This window comes from Ambystoma mexicanum, chromosome 10 (genome assembly GCF_040938575.1).
Source record: "Ambystoma mexicanum isolate Mex_15411 chromosome 10, UKY_AmexF1_1, whole genome shotgun sequence".
Lineage (NCBI taxonomy): Eukaryota > Metazoa > Chordata > Amphibia > Caudata > Ambystomatidae > Ambystoma > Ambystoma mexicanum.
Genome location: NC_090932.1, coordinates 1,135,383,073 through 1,135,400,694, shown reverse-complemented (window position 1 = coordinate 1,135,400,694; position 17,622 = coordinate 1,135,383,073).

Below are 17,622 nucleotides of genomic sequence, written 5' to 3'. Positions count from 1 at the left end.
CGAAGGACTCAGCAGCTACTGGTAGATCACCGGAAGTGTTGTGACATGCTGGACTTGTTACAGCGTCACTCCTCTTTTTGAGAGAGGAAGTCATAAAATGTCATGCCTGGAAATGTGTTAGTCCATTTTTTGTGAAGTCATCTTTTCAGTACTGCAAAAAAGCAGATCACCAGTCACTTTTTTACCCCCTAAAAATTGGCAAATACGCCCAACAAAAATCCTGGAGCATACGTAGTCTACAAAAAAACAGGAAAGAAGTGACACATGGAAGTCTGCTCACAACGCCCCCCCCCTACACTGCTCCACAGCTGTGTTTGGGTCACTGCAACCAGCAGGGCAGTGCCGCTTGACGATGCTCCGCTATCATTGCTGCCTGATCTGCAGAGGAACATTAAGGGAAGCATGCATCTCTTCATTTGCATCAATTACTAAGTGTAGAAAGTATGAATTAGAAAGGATATCTGTTTTACAGTTAATACACTTTTACTTGCTACGAAATAGGTTAAGTAGATTACTTTTTTGACTCCATAAAAATTCATTTTACTCCCTTAACTATGGCCTGTACTGTAAACTACCTGACTTGTACCCGTTTCTATATGAAACTTGTAAACTGAAAATCCCCTGTAATGCGCCCAGATACGTTCGGGTTTGGAGCGCTATATAAATAAATAAACAAACCTTTTTAAAAAATAGTGAGCAAAATACTCATGCTTCAAAATTTGATGTGGCGCGCCTGTTTCCACGCCTATAAGTTTCTGAGCATATGCCTTCTTGTGACACATAAACAGTCTATAGAAGGCATGTGTCATTCTCCAGCCTTCCGTTTCTGAAAACTGAGAACAAAATGCAAGACGAAGTAGCAAAGGGCATTTATAAAAAGTCCCATTCTTGCCATAAGGAGTGGGGGCAGGGAATCCAGGAGATGTGTAAGGAAAATAAAATACCATCAGCATGTCTGAGGCTCCACAACAGGAAGTTTTATATTTAATGTATTCATTTCTAAAGCCCTCTTAGCCCGGAGGCATCAAGGCGCTGTTACAAACCAGTTACACATACATAGACATCAAGAGTTCAAGCTAAACGGCAAAGTCTTAGCATACTGCCATGTGCAGTAGTTATGCCCATTGCAGTCTATGAAGGTTTATGACTTCCTGGTTCCTCTTTTGTGTGTCTTTTATGGACTTAAAACATCGAAAAGACGATTAACTGAAGTAGTTGTCAGTGCTGCAGAACGGGACATATATCCTCATTCTCTTTCCTCCCTCACATCCTGGACCTTGGAGTCATCTTCAACTCCTCTATCTCTTTCCTCCCTCACATACTGCACCTTACCAAGAAGGCCTGTTATCAACTCCACCTCCTCAGAGGCATCCTTCCTTTTCTCAATTTTCCCCAGAATCTCAATGTATCTAGAGCTCTGGTACTCTCTAGGCTGGGCGACTGCAACAGCCTCTTCCTTAATATACCCTCTTCCTCTCTCTGCCCCCTCCATCTTATCCAAAATAGGGCTGCAAGACTTATCATTGGCCCAGGTACTGTATCTCTCCAGCCCTAAAATCTCTCCACTGGCTCCTGGTTGCTGCAAAGATCGAATTCAAATCCCTCTGCATCATCCATAAGGCTGCCTGTGGCCGGGGACCACGCTATATAACAACTTGCTCTCACTAAATACTCTCTCTCCAGATCTTTAGGCTCCTCTGGCACCAACTCTCTGCGTGTCAAGCGCTCCTCTAAGCAGTGAATGAGTGGCTGATATCTTTCCTCGGTTGGCTCCCTTCTCTGGAACAGCCTACCCTCCAACTTGAGCTGGATCACCTCAAATTCCAGATGCGCCTCAAGACTTTCCTCTTCACCTCCTCCTGCCCCACTCCCGTGCTATACCCCACAGTCGCTGAGATTGGTGGCCTGGGCCATTATTTGTTCTCCTGGGTCCTGGCCTTTCACCCAATCGCCTTCAGCTTCCTCCTGCTCCCAGCACTTGCCCTTGGGCAGCCACCGGCCTGTGCTTCCCTCACAGGACTGCACTTATTTTATTGGCAAAAGGCCACTCATTACCATGTGGCCTCTGTCAGGTACTTACTGGTGCCCAGTAACTGACACTGTGGTACTTACCCCCTCCTGGTAAATCCCAGCACTTACCCCCTTCCCTTGTCCCTCTCTCTCTTTTGCACTTGCACGCAGTCGTGGACTAACTTATCAGACGTTCTGCCATCGGCAGAATGAAAATGAAGTTGTGAATGGCCTTGGGCCATTTTTATGAGCCACCATGGGGCCTGTTTTCGTGTCATTAATATCCATAGGTACGGTTTTGACTTAATAAGAAGTCAGTCACTCATGTTGCCTGTGGGCTGCCGTGGTTCATGGATGGATTCATCATGTCATGCTTACATTCATCAAAGAAAGTAACACTTAATTCCTAAGTGTTCACTTTGCTTTGATGAATGCAACACAAAAGCATGAGGCTGTGCTGCTGGCAGGGCCCAGGCAGGCACAACCAGCCATCCGTGAGCATGCACCACCAGCCAGGAGACAGAAGCGCTCAGGCTGCGCTCTCTCTCTGTCTCATCACATCATCAAGAACAAATGTGGGGAGTGGGTGGGTCGTGAGCAGCCTGAGACTGAGCTCATGCCTTGGTGCACGTGTTCGCTTTTTCAGGCCTGCCTGGGGTGGGGGAAGGGGGCTGTCACATAGCTGCTGCCACCTGCCTGACTCCTGAGCCTCGATGGTCTTTGGCCTGTGTGTGACTGGCTGTTGCACCAGCCGGTAGCCAATCATGAAGCATGACACATCATCATGCGCATTAATGTACTGGTGGTGTGGCCACCACACCCCAACACATGCTGGGGACTCAGATTTAGAGGAAGCCGGAAGACGTGTTGAGGGAGCGCTGTGAGTGTGAGTAGGCCTAGGCACCAGGCACGGACAAGGATGAGGAAATTCAAACTGCCTGGCCCAGCCCAAGGAGACTGTCTCTGGACACAGAATGTGTGCATTTGGGCCAGCGCGCTAAGCCAGTAAGCAAAGTAAGTAATTAAGTAAAAACATAATATTGAAGGGGCTGATGGGCCCACAGTGGGTTTGACGGGAGTCAGAATGCCGAAAGTGAAGTGTGATTGTACTGTGGTTGGTGAACTGTCTTCAGTCAGAGTCAGTGAGACAGGAGGGAGGAATGTGAAAGGGGAGGATGGGGAAGGCCATAAGGCATGTTGCACTGACTTGTGTAATTCCTCACTCTGAACCAGCCACCAGAAATATTGTGTAAGCGACTAGGAAGGAAACCAATGCAGGGACATGGCATGTTATCAGTTGAGATGTTCACCATGAAGCAGTTTGCTGCTACGCACTGGCACTGCGAAGTCTATCAGTACCTTCGGATTTAGGTAATTATGTGATGTGGAAAGAACGATTATGGCCGAGTGGGGCGCAACTCGAAGTTTGTGAACATGGGCTTGCTATTTGTTCAGGGCTTGTGTGCATCACAGAGAGGCAGCAGGCACTTATGCGATTTCCTGGAAGTGTTTGACGATTCTGGGAGAGTGTGGCTTGACGCTTGAGGTGGTCTGATAAGAGCATGGTTTGTTGTTGCTGTGATTGAGGAAGCAGAGTCTCCCCAAGCCTGTGCGGTTTAAAACCCACCACAACCAATTATGCCTCCCAATGTGCAGATCAGGCACAGTCGATCTGGCCATGGGGAATGCAGGGGCCCACTTTGTAGGTTTGGAGGCCCTGTGTTTCTTGAGCTGTTTCGTCATTACTCGGTCACACACTGCAGCTCATTTAGGGACAGTGTACCTGGCTACTAGGAGCCTATCCAGAAGTTTGATTCGTGGGCAGACGGGAGAATTCTCCACGGCCAAATACATGTGTGATGCTGCCCTTTAATCGACCATTCGTAAAACAAGGATGAGTGTAAATGTTCTGCAAGGAGGTCTGACTACTCTATGAACAGAATCAGACTCACACAGGGTCGCTTTTTTCCCACTTCACTGAGATGCAAGGGTTCCAGGCCTTCTGCCTCAGCCTTGCGATCCACTGTAATCCGACATTACATTCCAAGACTACTTCCCCCACAATGCATTAGGTTTTGAAATGACTGCCCACAAGCAGATACAATGAGGTCACTGTGACACAGAGCCATTTGGTTGGAACAGTTACAAACCAAATTAATTTGTTCAAAAAAGGTGTAGATTCGAATAGTAAATCATAACACATTGTAAAAAACGTCCCTAGCGGCAGCGTGTTGCATAAGGCGGATTTTCTTAATTTTAAGACCGGCATTTTCTGCTGGATGATGCAGGTAGAACTTTAAGATTTTGTCCACCTTTAATGGTTCCAAAAGAAATTTCCCTGGCCCCTCATAGCACTATTACTTTATGTTTTACACCAGCATTCTTTGCTGCATACATGTTGGTAGGTTCAGCAACAGGTGAGCATCAACTACTTTAATATCTAACTAAGCACGCATTACTGTATAATTTCCGTAAGGACATCAAAATTCCCAATCCTCCATGACGCTGGCCAGATGGCTTTGCAACCCACGCCAATAAGCAATGCATTTATTTCACCTGCTCCCAGGGGCAAGGTGCAGCTGGCAAAAGGCCCCAATTAATGGAAAATAGCCATGTCCTAATCCCAAATGTGTTCCTGCTCTTTCAAAAATGTTAGACCTTCCTTCTACCATAAACCCTCACTTCAACTTGCAAACACTGAGAAACTGCACCATCGATAGTGACGTGCAGCATGTGATTAGGGTCACCTTTATCCAGTCTTGCCTCTTTACCCTCCTGTCTGTCAGCAGTTGGTGGTATAGTCCATTTCAGCTAGCATGCCACATTCACGCATGGCATGCCACCATGCTGGGGAAGAATGGTGCTGCAATCCAAAATTGTGGGTCATACACAGCAGTGTACCTCCAAGGGTTAGTGCAAGTGGTGTCATCCTCCACGCCTGGCAACACTGTTTTTTCATAAACCGAACAATAAATAATACGTTTTGTAGGGCTGTGTGGGAGTGCAGGGTTTACAACACATTAGCATTTACTCTTGTAAAATCCTCCTCATTATGTGTATGTATGAATGCTCTAAACACATGCTAACAACTTTTTCTTGCTTCAGGAATGTGGTTGCTGGTCTACCTTTGAACGCACATGGAGTCTACTCACTTCTTCCAACTCGTCTACACCGCCCACCCCAAGCAATCACTGTATTACTCTTAGCACCTTGAAATGGGATGCTTCTCCCTGTGGTGCATTAGGAAACACCACAAGATTTTTAGAAAACTATAGAGAATATACTGACACACTTGGTGGCATGTTTACTGAACTTTCCTGCAGCACCCTTGGTAGTATATAGAATACACAGATGGCATATTTGTCTGAACACTCTTATCCAGGGTTACACTGGATGGAGATACAATTGTCTAACTTGCAGTTCCCCCTTGTACATTCTTGTATATCCATGGGAGCTAGCAAGGAACTTATTGCAATTACCCTCTTCAGGTTGCCCGAATGTATCCAGTGACTCGCAAGATAATCTGTGTGGCGGGTCTGCTCCGCTGGCACAATTACAATGTTTTAGAGGATCAAGGACTGCAGATGTATTTGTAAACTGAGAGAAGAATAAACCTATTTAACTAGAACCCCCACGATCGCACCAAGATTTGTGCTCAATGTAGAGAAACGCGAGATGTAAAATCTTATGTGTGTGTTGAGAGATCTTGAGTGCCACATGTAGAGCACCCGCTGAAAAGAAAGCAAATGTACAGATATGTGTACAGCATAGCAGGTGGCGTGGCATCTGTGAAAACACCCCCTGCCGATATTGCGGAAAGTATGTAAATATTGCCCATTTACAAAGGATCAATGTCAGTTTACATTCTTTATTTTTTTAATCTTTCATTCCCTTTGGTTAAAGTATATTTCCTCTCCCCATTTCTCTTTGGCAGAAGGATAATGCAACAGATACTCTCAGTGAAAATGCCAAAAGTGGCAGTGAGCATACAAGTTTGGCTGTCCCCATGAACCGAATGGTGAAATAGCTGCCTCATAGAAACAGATTTGCTGATTGACAGAACGTCAGCAGCTCCCTACCAGTTGCTGAATTATCGAGGTGGTTTAGGTGCTGTAGTCAGAGCAATGTGTGTATAATGTCCGGATCAGGGAGGTTTTAAGACAATCAGGGAGACTTGGCGTTCAGGAGTATTTGAGTTGTCTGTTTTACACACAGAGTGAAGTTTGTCATGTCTTTCATAATCCGGTACATGACTGAAGACTAATGACTGAAAGGTTTTCAGTAAATCAAAAAACACTGTGAAAGCTCTGGCCAACTCTCCAGACCATCCTTTTTAGCTTTGACTATTAGGTGGCGCTAAGGCACGACCTATACGCCACAACTATTACATTCGAGTACAGGGAGGGAGAGATGGCATGCGAGGAGGAACACAAAGCTTGTAGATGTTGTTTCGATACTTACCCAATACCCAACCATTAATTGGCATGGCCAAGCTAATCCTTACAACTAATCCCACTCACTTACTGCCCCTCCCCACCCAAAACATATCCTCCTGGGAACACATTGAATTAGCTTTATCAAGTCTTACAATCAAAGTTAATGCTCAAAGGACCTGCTAGTTTTTTTCAATGCAGTATTCCGGGAGTGAATGGCTTTATTGGAGTTGTAAATGCGCTACTGTAATAAGAAATGTCTTAACCAGGTCTACCTTCAGCCACTCGATTTATAAGCTCTATGCATGTACTTCACTGAAGTCCTGTTAAAAACAAGCATTGGCAAAGCAAAGTATTAGTCATTTGCCAGGCACTGCTATCATATGCACAGCTACTTACACCATTTTGCAGCTGCTACGATTTATGGCCACCTACAGCCACGGCTGTGCCTTGCAAATGCATTTCCCATGCCTAATAACAAAAGCCCAAACTGTTGGCTGCGTGCCTGTATGAAGAAATGGAAATTCCGACATGACTGTGGTGGTATGCGGCGTTCCTGCTTTTAATTAGCTCACTGTTTACCAGCGATAGATGACTGTCTGCTTATTACTGGTGGAACTGGGGACACCCTGTGCTGCTTCCTAAAAGGAGCATACTGTGTCTGTGTGAGTGTGAGCGGTTGAATATTCCGGCATGGTAGGAGGGAGCTCTGTATGCCAGGCTGTGATGCCTCTGTTTGAAACAGACTAGATCCTGATGGCAATAGTGCACCCCTCCCGGAAGAGGGTGGCAACCCCCTTCTTGCAGCCAAAGTTGAGTTGCTTGCTACCAAAGTTTATTCTATTGTAATGCATGCACTTAGTGATGGAAGTAAACACCAGACCTGGCCTCTGTTTTGCCTTAACTCCAAGCAAGCAAATAACATCTCAGAAATGCATCTTTCTTCCCTGCCAGTTTGTGCTGGAAAGTGTTGTGCCAGACTTAACCTATATTGTGCCGCTGCCCCCCCGTGTCCTCCTCCACCACCCATCCCCCTGGTAATGTGCCTTCGGCTGATCATTACGCCGAAGTAACCCTTCCTGAGTAGCATCTTCTGTAAAGTGGTGAATTGACATGATTCACGGATGATGGTTTGAGGACTACTCATTTTGAGGCGCGGAGCGGGCTACTTTTTGGTTAGGTGCCTTCCCTATTTATTCTTGTCCCAGTCCCGCCCTGCGTGCACGCTCTGAATGCTCACAAGGCCTAGTAGGACTGCCTCTATCTTGCCCATCATTGTTTTTCCAATTTGCCTATGTCCCATGCTCCCTCCCCTTGCCCTGTTTGCGCTTTGAAACACAATTCCTTGACTAATAAGCGCCTTACAAATGCACAATAAATGAATAGAATAAATAAAAAAATATTAGGGCAGTAAAGAAAAACAGAATGCATTTTGAAGATAAATGTGGCTATTCAGAAGGTAAAAAGAGATCATTTTCTCGCCCTTGAATGCAGTAGACAGTTGTAAAAAGAGCAAAAACCTTTGACTACTTCCCAAAAAATGGTGCATATTTGTATTTCTTGAAATAGCTTTCTCATGCCCTAAAAGTGGATCAACATTGCTACACATAAGCTGCTGAAACATGGTGTTCCTCTACAAAACATCACATATGTGTTAGTGGAAGTTATTCATCAATGTGTCAGGAGAGACTTTAAAACTACAAAAAAGGTAGCAGGCGCCCCTCTCTCGAAAGAACACGGCATGATAACATGTTCAGTGGGTTTTTAACCACTTTGAGAGTTCACATCCATCTGCTTTTTGATCAATGTACCTTTCACAGATGGGAAATATTAATTTGCATATCAGTCTTTGTCCCGCCCACATGGGAAGTCCAGCACCGAAATGCTATGGCAATTCTCTTCTGAAAAAGAGTACCATGGACTGGCTGGACTGCCCATGTGGGCGGGGCAAAGACTGATATGCAAATTGATATTTCCCATCTGTGAAAGTTACAGTGAGCGAAAAGCGTGTATTGCAAACTCTCATCTCAGAACAGGTTATCATGCCATGTTCTTTCTGGAGAGGAGCGCCGTCTACCTTTTTTGAGACTTTAAAACTATTCTGTTCAAAGAGGCTTTCAAATATAGTTGTACAGCGACTGTACTCTCCAAGCAGGGCTGCACTGGCCTACAGAGAACTCTAAAGAGTTCCCGGTAGGCCTCTGCACACTGGGCCTCTTTTGTGCGGTATTTCCAAATGTTCTCATATGAAAAGGATTGGGCTTGCTGAAAACGTGCAATGCGTGGCCACTTTGAACATTCTATCCATGGCCTCTCCTGGTTCCCAGTCCACCCTATCTCCAAGCCTCTGATAAAAGTCCAGGCCTAGACACCCAATTTAATTTACACTCTCCAAAATAAACAGCATCAAAATCAACAATCACCTGGGGGGTGAGGAGGGGGGATTTGGGGGGGGGGGGGAGAAAAGTGCACCAGACTGAAAATACCACCTGAGACCTGACGTCAATCTGATCTGACTTCAAGGAACACTGCAGCGAAGCCCAAGTATCTGTCAGGACTATGGCAACATTGGAGGTGAAGAAGGAGAAGAGTTGTAATGCCCTCCCATTCTGATGTGGTTTATAAAGCTATAAAGCACAAGGCTAGCTGGGAAGCAATGGAATGCTGTACATAAGGACAATGGCTCCTTATGCACTCTGGTCTAGTCGCCTGAGAGGAAGGACGATGGCTCCTTATGCACTCTGGTCTAGTCGCCAAAGAGGAAGGATGATGGCACCTTATGCATTCTGGTCTAGTCACCTAAGAAGAAGGACGATGGCTCCTTATGCACTCTGGTCTGGTTGCCTAAGAGGAAGGACGATGGCTCCTTATGCACTCTGGTCTAGTCGCCTAAGAGGAAGGACGATGGCGCCTTATGCACTCTGGTCTAGTCGCCTAAGAGGAAGGACGATGGCTCCTTATGCACTCTGGTCTAGTCGCCTAAGAGGAAGGACGATGGCTCCTTATGCACTCTGGTCTAGTCGCCTAAGAGGAAGGACGATGGCTCCTTATGCACTCTGGTCTAGTCGCCTAAGAGGAAGCATGATGACTCCTTATGCACTCTGGTTTGGTTGCCTAAGAGGAAGGACGATGGCTCCTTATGCACTCTGGTCTAGTCGCCTAAGAGGAAGGACGATGGCTCCTTATGCACTCTGGTCTAGTCGCCTAAGAGGAAGGACGATGGCGCCTTATGCACTCTGGTCTAGTTGCCTAAGAGGAAGGACGATGGCTCCTTATGCACTCTGGTCTAGTCGCTTAAGAGGAAGGATGATGGCTCCTTATGCACTCTGGTCTAGTCGCCTAAGAGGAAGAACGATGGATGCTATGGCAATTATCTTCTGAACAAGAGTACCATGGACTGGCTGGGCTGCCCATGTGGGCGGGTCAAAGACTGATATGCAAATTGATATTTCCCATCTGTGAAAGGTACAGTGAGCGAAAAGCGTGTGCTGCAAACTCTCATCTCAGAACAGGTTATCATGCCATGTTCTTTCTGGAGAGGAGCGTCTGCTACCTTTTTTGAAATACTTGCAAGGAACTTGGGGTTGGTCACCCTGAGTTACCTGGGGGCAACCAGACGTGGACTCCCTTCTCACTGTGCTCATAGAGGCACAGCTTCACCTCACTGATGAGGCCCAACAAGGCTGAAACATGTGTATGGGGTTGCTGTTGGTACTCTTCTTCAGAGAATGGAATTGCCATAGCATTTTGGTGCTGGACTGCCCATGTGGCTGGGACAAAGACTGATATGCAAATGGATATTTCCCATCTGTGAAAGGTACAGTGAGCAAAAAGCGTGGGCTGCAAACTCTCATCTCAGAACAGGTTATCATGCATTGTTCTTTCTGGAGAGGAGAGCCTGCTACCGTTTTTGAAATATTTGCAAGGAACTTGGGGTTGGTCACCCTTGTAAGGAACTTGGGGTTGGTCACCCTGAGTTACCTGGGGGCAACCAGATGTGGACTCCCTGCTCAATGTGCTCAGAGAGGCACAGCTTCACCTCACTGATGAGGCCCAACAAGGCTGAAACACGTATATGGGGTTGCTGTTGGTACTCTTGTTCAGAGAGGAATTGCCATAGCATTTTGGTGCTGTACTGCCCATGTGGCCGGAACAAAGACTGATATGCAAATGGATATTTCTCATCTGTGAAAGTTACAGTGAGCAAAAAGCGTGTGCTGCAAACACTCCTCTCAGAACAGGTTATCATGCCATGTTCTTTCTAGAGAAGAGCACCTGCTATACCTTTTTTGAAATATTTGCAAGGAACTTGGGGTTGGTCACCCTGAGTTAGCTGGGGCAACCAGACATGGACTCCCTGCTCACTGTGCTCAGAGAGGCACATCTTCACCTAACTGATGAGGCCCAACAAGGCTGAAACACGTGTATGGGGTTGCTGTTGGTACTCTTGTTCAGAGAGGAATTGCCATAGCATTTCGGTGCTGGACTGCCCATGTGGACAGGACAAAGACTGATATGCAAATGGGTATTTCCCATCTGTGAAAGATACAGTGAGCAAAAAGCGTGTGCTGCAAACTCTCATCTCAGAACATGTTATCATGCCATGTTCTTTCTGGAGAGGAGTGCCTTCTACCTTTTTTGAGACTTTAAAACTATTCTGTTCAAAGAGGCTTTCAAATATAGTTGTACAGCGACTGTACTCTCCAAAAAGGACTGCACTGGCCTACCGGGAACTCCAAAGAGTTCCCGGTAGGCCTCTGCACACTGGGCCTCTTTTGTGCAGTATTTCCAAATGTTCTCATATGAAAAGGATTGGGCTTGCTGAAAACGTGCAATGCGTGGCCACTTTGAACATTCTATCCATGGCCTATCCTGGTTCCCAGTCCACCCTATCTCCAAGCCTCTGATAAAAGTCCAGGCCTAGACACCCAATTTAATTTACACTCTCCAAAATACACAGCATCAAAATCAATCACCTGGGGGGTGAGGAGGGGGGGGTTGGGGGGGGGGAAGAAAAGTGCACCAGACTGAAAATACCACCTGAGACCTGACGTCAATCTGATCTGACTTCAAGGAACACTGCAGCGAAGCCCAAGTATCTGTCAGGACTATGGCAACATTGGAGGTGAAGAAGGGGAATAGTTGTAATGCCCTCCCATTCTGATGTGGTTTATAAAGCACAAGGCTAGCTGGGAAGCAATGGAATGCTGTACATAAGGGCAATGGCTCCTTATGCACTCTGGTCTAGTCGCCTGAGAGGAAGGACGATGGCTCCTTAAGCACTCTGGTCTAGTCGCCTAAGAGGAAGGATGATGGCGCCTTATGCATTCTGGTCTAGTCGCCTAAGAAGAAGGACGATGGCTCCTTATGCAATCTGGTCTGGTCGCCTAAGAGGAAGGACGATGGCTCCTTATGCACTCTGGTCTAGTCGCCTAAGAGGAAGGACGATGGCGCCTTATGCACTCTGGTCTAGTCGCCTAAGAGGAAGGACGATGGCTCCTTATGCACTCTGGTCTAGTCGCCTAAGAGGAAGGACGATGGCTCCTTATGCACTCTGGTTTAGTCGCCTAAGAGGAAGGACGATGGATCCTTATGCACTCTGGTCTAGTCGCCTAAGAGGAAGCATGATGGCTCCTTATGCACTCTGGTCTAGTCGCCTAAGAGGAAGGACGATGGCTCCTTATGCACTCTGGTCTAGTCGCCTAAGAGGAAGGACGATGGCTCCTTATGCACTCTGGTCTAGTCGCCTAAGAGGAAGGACAATGGCTCCTTATGCACTCTGGTCTAGTCGCCTAAGAGGAAGAACGATGGATCCTTATGCACTCTGGTCTAGTCGCCTAAGAGGAAGGACGATGGCTCCTTATGCACTCTGGTCCAGTCGACTAAGAGGAAGCACAATGGATCCTTATGCACTCTGGTCCAGTCGCCTAAGAGGAAGGACGATGGATCCTTATGCACTCTGGTCTAGTCGCGTAAGAGAAAGGAAGTACACATTGTTAGTAATGGGAGGTTTGACATCAGGGAGGGTGTGGGGAGGGTGAAAGAAGACCGACGGAATAGTTTGACACTTTGGGCAGAGCTAGAGAGGCCTTTTTTTATTCAGAGCGTTTTTTCTTTCTGTGGCAATGTGCGGGATTACCACAGGTAAATCCTGAGATTGAAGCGGGAATTGTGTTGCATCGCGGGAATAAACAGGGCAACATGATCTTAGCAGAGGATCGGGGGCACACTGACTGTAGCAGGAAGGTGGGGAGAACAACAAAGGAGGGGAGAACATGTGGACTTGGAGGTAGGCTGTGGAAGACATTTTCATTTTAAGGCAGTTTTGTTTTATGTGGGAATTAAAAGACGTTGCATCGTTGCATGAACCAGTCTCAGTGGAAGAGAAGTCCGCACAATGGTTTTCACTTTTATCCCAGGGTGTTTTACCCCAATTGATGCAAAGTGGCTGGGCCCATGAACAAAGGCCATGGACAGTGGGACATGGTTATTTACTACTAAATATGATAAGGGCTATGACCACAACCTGTGGCCACTTGCCATGGCCATTGGGCCAGAGCTATGTGCTACTACAGTTGGGCTAAGATATAGCATCGCAAATCCCTTGAAATTCAGTGAGAAAATATGAGTCAAGAGTCAGTTAATGTGAAACTATTCAACGCAATGAAAACCATGAAATTTGGCAGGTATGGGAAGTGAGGATAAATTTAACTCAGAGTCCCCCTATTGTTCAGCCTATTAATTTTTTTTGTTTTTGTTGTTTCAAAGTATTTCGTTTTTGTTTGTTTTGTTTTTTGCTCTTTGTATTTCTCTTTGATCTTTGTGTTATTGTGTGTTAATGCCCTGATGCCTATGGGCTAATTTGGTGCTATGCAAATTACAAAATAAATACAAATAAAATAAACTCGTACATGATTTCACAGATACAAGAGTTGTCACTAGAAGACTACGCTTTCCAGTAGCCAAAACGTGAGTTTCCCTTGAAGTGCTGGACTGGGAGGCTAGCTCAGAAGCAACGGCCCTTGTCTTTGAAAGAAGACAATGGGAAGTAGCACGGGTTTGAACCACGCTCAGAGGCTCTGGAATGAAGTGCGATATAAAAAAGGTTTCGATTTTTTTCTTTCTAAGCCCGAGAATCACAAATCTCAGATGCCCCAAATGCCCACTTTCCATTAATTGAAAATAAAGGTTGAATGACCTAATTAACACAAATCCACAGGTTTTACTTGAAACACTTGCAGGTGTTTTGCAAATGTAGATGCACTGCCACAGGATCGAGGATCTGTGCTGGCAAGAAAAGGATCATGAAAAGGGGGTGGAAACTAGAAGGGTAATAAATGGGTAGCCAAACGCAGAGCCAACAACTAAAATCTACCACCCAGAGGCACAAAGAGGAACCATCTGTGAGGATCAGCTGCTGATGCCATCATTGTCTTTTAAGACTTATTCAAATTATGTTTCTGCATATTTCAAACCTAGCGAAATTCAGGCAATCTTTCTGCAGATGAAGAAACCAGCTTCTGTGCCGGAAATTACTTCTTGAAAGGCCCTTGGCTGTAAACCATAGAGACAGAAGAACAGCCCTACCCATCAAGCACAGTGCTGATAATTATTGTAAGCAAACTCTGCCCCAGGCAACAACACATTCCCATTGGACTGTGCAAACTCTACACAGCATTGCGACTTTCTCCATCATGTAGGCCAAGCTCCAGGTCAGGGCATTAGACTGTGGCAGAGACCCAGAAGAAAGAGCTCACTCGGCGCCCAAGGTCACACATGCAGCCGCTGGAAATTAGGTGCTCGGGCTGCGCCAAACTTTTCTTCTTAAAGACCCCAAAAACGTCCAAAGCATAATACGAATTCTGGATAAATTGGCGACAGAAATTGTCAAATCCCATGAAATAGTGAGCTTTTTGGACTGAAGATAGAACAAGTCCCTGAACCGCAGCTGCTAACTTCTCAGGACTAATTCCTTTGCTGATAAACTACGCCCCTAGGTATTCTACTGAATCCTTCTCAAACTCACACTTTTCAGATTTTGTGGAAGGTTTCCCACCAGCAATCTTTCCAATGTGGAACAACGTTATGTGCTGCTACAAAGAATTTGAAAAAAACAAACTATCATCCTAAAAAATAACCAAAAGCTGGCTGATCACATTAGAAAAGAATGCACTCAACCTTTGAAAAATCCAAAGGGGCAACATGTAACCCAAAGCTCAACACATTCTGCTCATAAAACCGTCTCCAAAATGCAGTCTTCCAATCATCACCTGTCCTTATACTTAACTGGCAAAACACACCTCGAATATTGTGAAACACAACACTGTCTGGAAATGTCCTGTAGGTTTACAACAAAGTGCTGTACTGGGAACTGAGGCGGGGACCTCACTGTCCACTGGAGGCTTCTGGGAGTGAAAGGGGGCGGGGCACGGGGCGACAGGTGGGGCAGCTTACCTGCATCCATTCCGGGGGCAAGGTATATAATCGTGGCAGGCCCAGGCAGCCGCCTCTTTCTTTCCCTCCGCCGGCCCGCGCCTTTACATGGGCATCTACGAGTGCACCCCTAGGAGAACTCACAGGATAGCCACCCAGGGACCCCCCCAAGCTGTGCAATCGGGGTTCTAGAGAAGCTATGATGTGGATCCCCTCCTGGGCCACCCAACAGTTATCACGCATAAAAAGGCACCAGCATATTCACCCCCTTTCCAAAGGTCGACTACCAGCCCTCTCTCATTTGCAGTCAGAAAACTTCCTCCCCCTCCATTGCAATCCATTGAGAACACAGAGGAAATAAAAGGCATCTCGCACTTTTAAAATGCCTGCTGTTGAGATGTAGTCTTCTCTTATGTCACTGGCCTGGAGTGCTTGATGTCAGAATTTTGATGCATGAATGCAGCTCAGGAGAATGTTGGGTGGATCTGTGAGTGGATATTCCAAGTGTGTCAGCTGGGGGCCTGAGCTGGAGTATGAAGGATGGCCATTGGCTCTGCTCTGTAACTATGTCCTGTCTTCTGTCTACTGTGCCACTGTATATACATACAAGAGAAACTGGATTGATGTACATTTGTACTTATGTAAATAAAGCTACCTGGAAGAAACTGAATGACTCCACAGCAGGTCTGTGTCTCGAGTCTCAGCTTTATTACCACCAAATATACATTATAACACCCGCCCTCGGGACACATTGTCCTCCTGTAATAACAGTGCCTGTGTGACGGAACACAAGGGTAAAAGAGAGGCAAGGTTGCAGTCCCCAAGTAGCCTGTAACCCGAAGACAGCCACATGGTCTACATGGGCCACGGTCTGCTACACCGCCAATGGGGAACATTGTTAGCATGGGAACAGCTGAAAGAGGACACCCTCAGACATCCAGCCTGTTGTATTTTCTTCAGAAATCAGTTCTAAACCGGGAGAGTAAAGCCGGAACGAGCTACAACATTCACTCCCGTCACACGAACAATGGGCGTTGCAAAGTTACTCCCAGCCCTGTCAGTTCGGAGCTCCCCTCGAAAAAAAAAACACCCATACGCTCTTTCTCGTTCAGCCTCAAAAGCTGAATGAGGTCCCAAAATAGCAGAACAGCAACAAAGTGGCGAGTCTTCATCAGATAACATAGCTGCCACGTTTCCCAGTTCCATGGTAGCAGACATCTCCAGCAAGGCCCATTGGGGAAAAGGTCATCTGGTTGGAGGTGGACGGTGTCTTTGGGGTAATGATCAGATGGGAATTAAGAGTGATATCTATTCTGGTACTATAATGGGGCTGTGGGCTACTAAAGGGAAAGGGGCTATGGAGAAGCCAAAAGGATCACTTTGGGGGAAGAATAGTATGGAATGAGTGAATGCACTGTATCAAAAATCAATCCTAGGCTATCAATTAGAATAAAAGAACATGTGTCATACAAGCTCAGTTTCGAATTATTTGGCTTTTACATAATTCAAAATTGACCACTAGATGGCGGTCTGTCACCTTGAATAATCAGAATTGATGGTCTCACTTCAGTGATCCTCAGAAATGTGAGCAATTACAAAACAGTAAATAGCTAAGGATTGCGTTTTGGTACAGTGGAGTAGGCTGCACCGTGATATGTTAATAATTAGTTTATAGGGCAAAAAATGAGGAACGATGTTCGGGGAGGAATGGTTTTTGACCCACACTGCCTTTGAAGGGTGTTTTGGAACCGATATAATCTCATACAACCATCATGAATGACCCCTCGCGGGAATGGGTCTGCCAGCAGGCCGGGAAGGAACAGCAGAATGGGCTTTGCGTCCACGCACAAGCCGGCACCTAAACCTACCACCGAGGGTTGGACATTGGTGGAGCCCTTTGAACAGCGCAGGACCCCTTGAGCCACTCCCCTTTGTGATTAGAATATCCCCAGGAACTTTATGTTGGGCACTAAAGTGGTCCATACTTGGAAATGACTATTCATTCCTTTTGTAACACTGTATGAATAGTACCCAAGGGGGGAGGTTTTTTTGGCTAAAATGTGATGTAAATTGTGCCTTTTAGAGAATATTCAGCAACACTGGTCAAAACTATCAGCCACAGAGTGAAGTAGTTCATCAAACTGGCCCACATTGGCCACACAAGTGGCACACTTTGACCCAAAAAAAGGGCCCATACCAGCATTTTGCATTTTTTCGGTTCGGCCTAAGGCCTATTGCCCTATAGGCCAGTCCGAGCCTTCCTGTGGGGCGTTTAAGGTAACTTTCAATGTAACCCTTTTATTATTTTGGCTGCAAAGTGTACATTTTCATCTAATACACCATTCAAACGACTACTCTGGTGTGTGTCCAGTCTGTGGCCCAGACATGTAACCTGAGAATTTCCTTAAAGCAGGGATCTGCAACCTTTGGTTCTCCAGATGTTTTAGACTACAACTCCCACCATCCCTAACCTGCATAGTCAATAGCCAGATATCATAGGAATTGTAGTCCGAAACATGTGAGCCACTAATCTCTAAACATTATTTAATTGTGATCCCACCTACTCTTGGATTTGTCCAATGTCATTGCTATCCATTTAGCCTGTCTGCTTAATACTCCAATAACTCTAATCCTATTCCTTCCCATACCTTGAGCCATCATTCTTGGAATGCTTTGACTGCCCTTAAGATTTTGTGAGGAGCCCACCTGCCTGATAAGGGGACCACCAGGAAGGTGACTCAGAGGG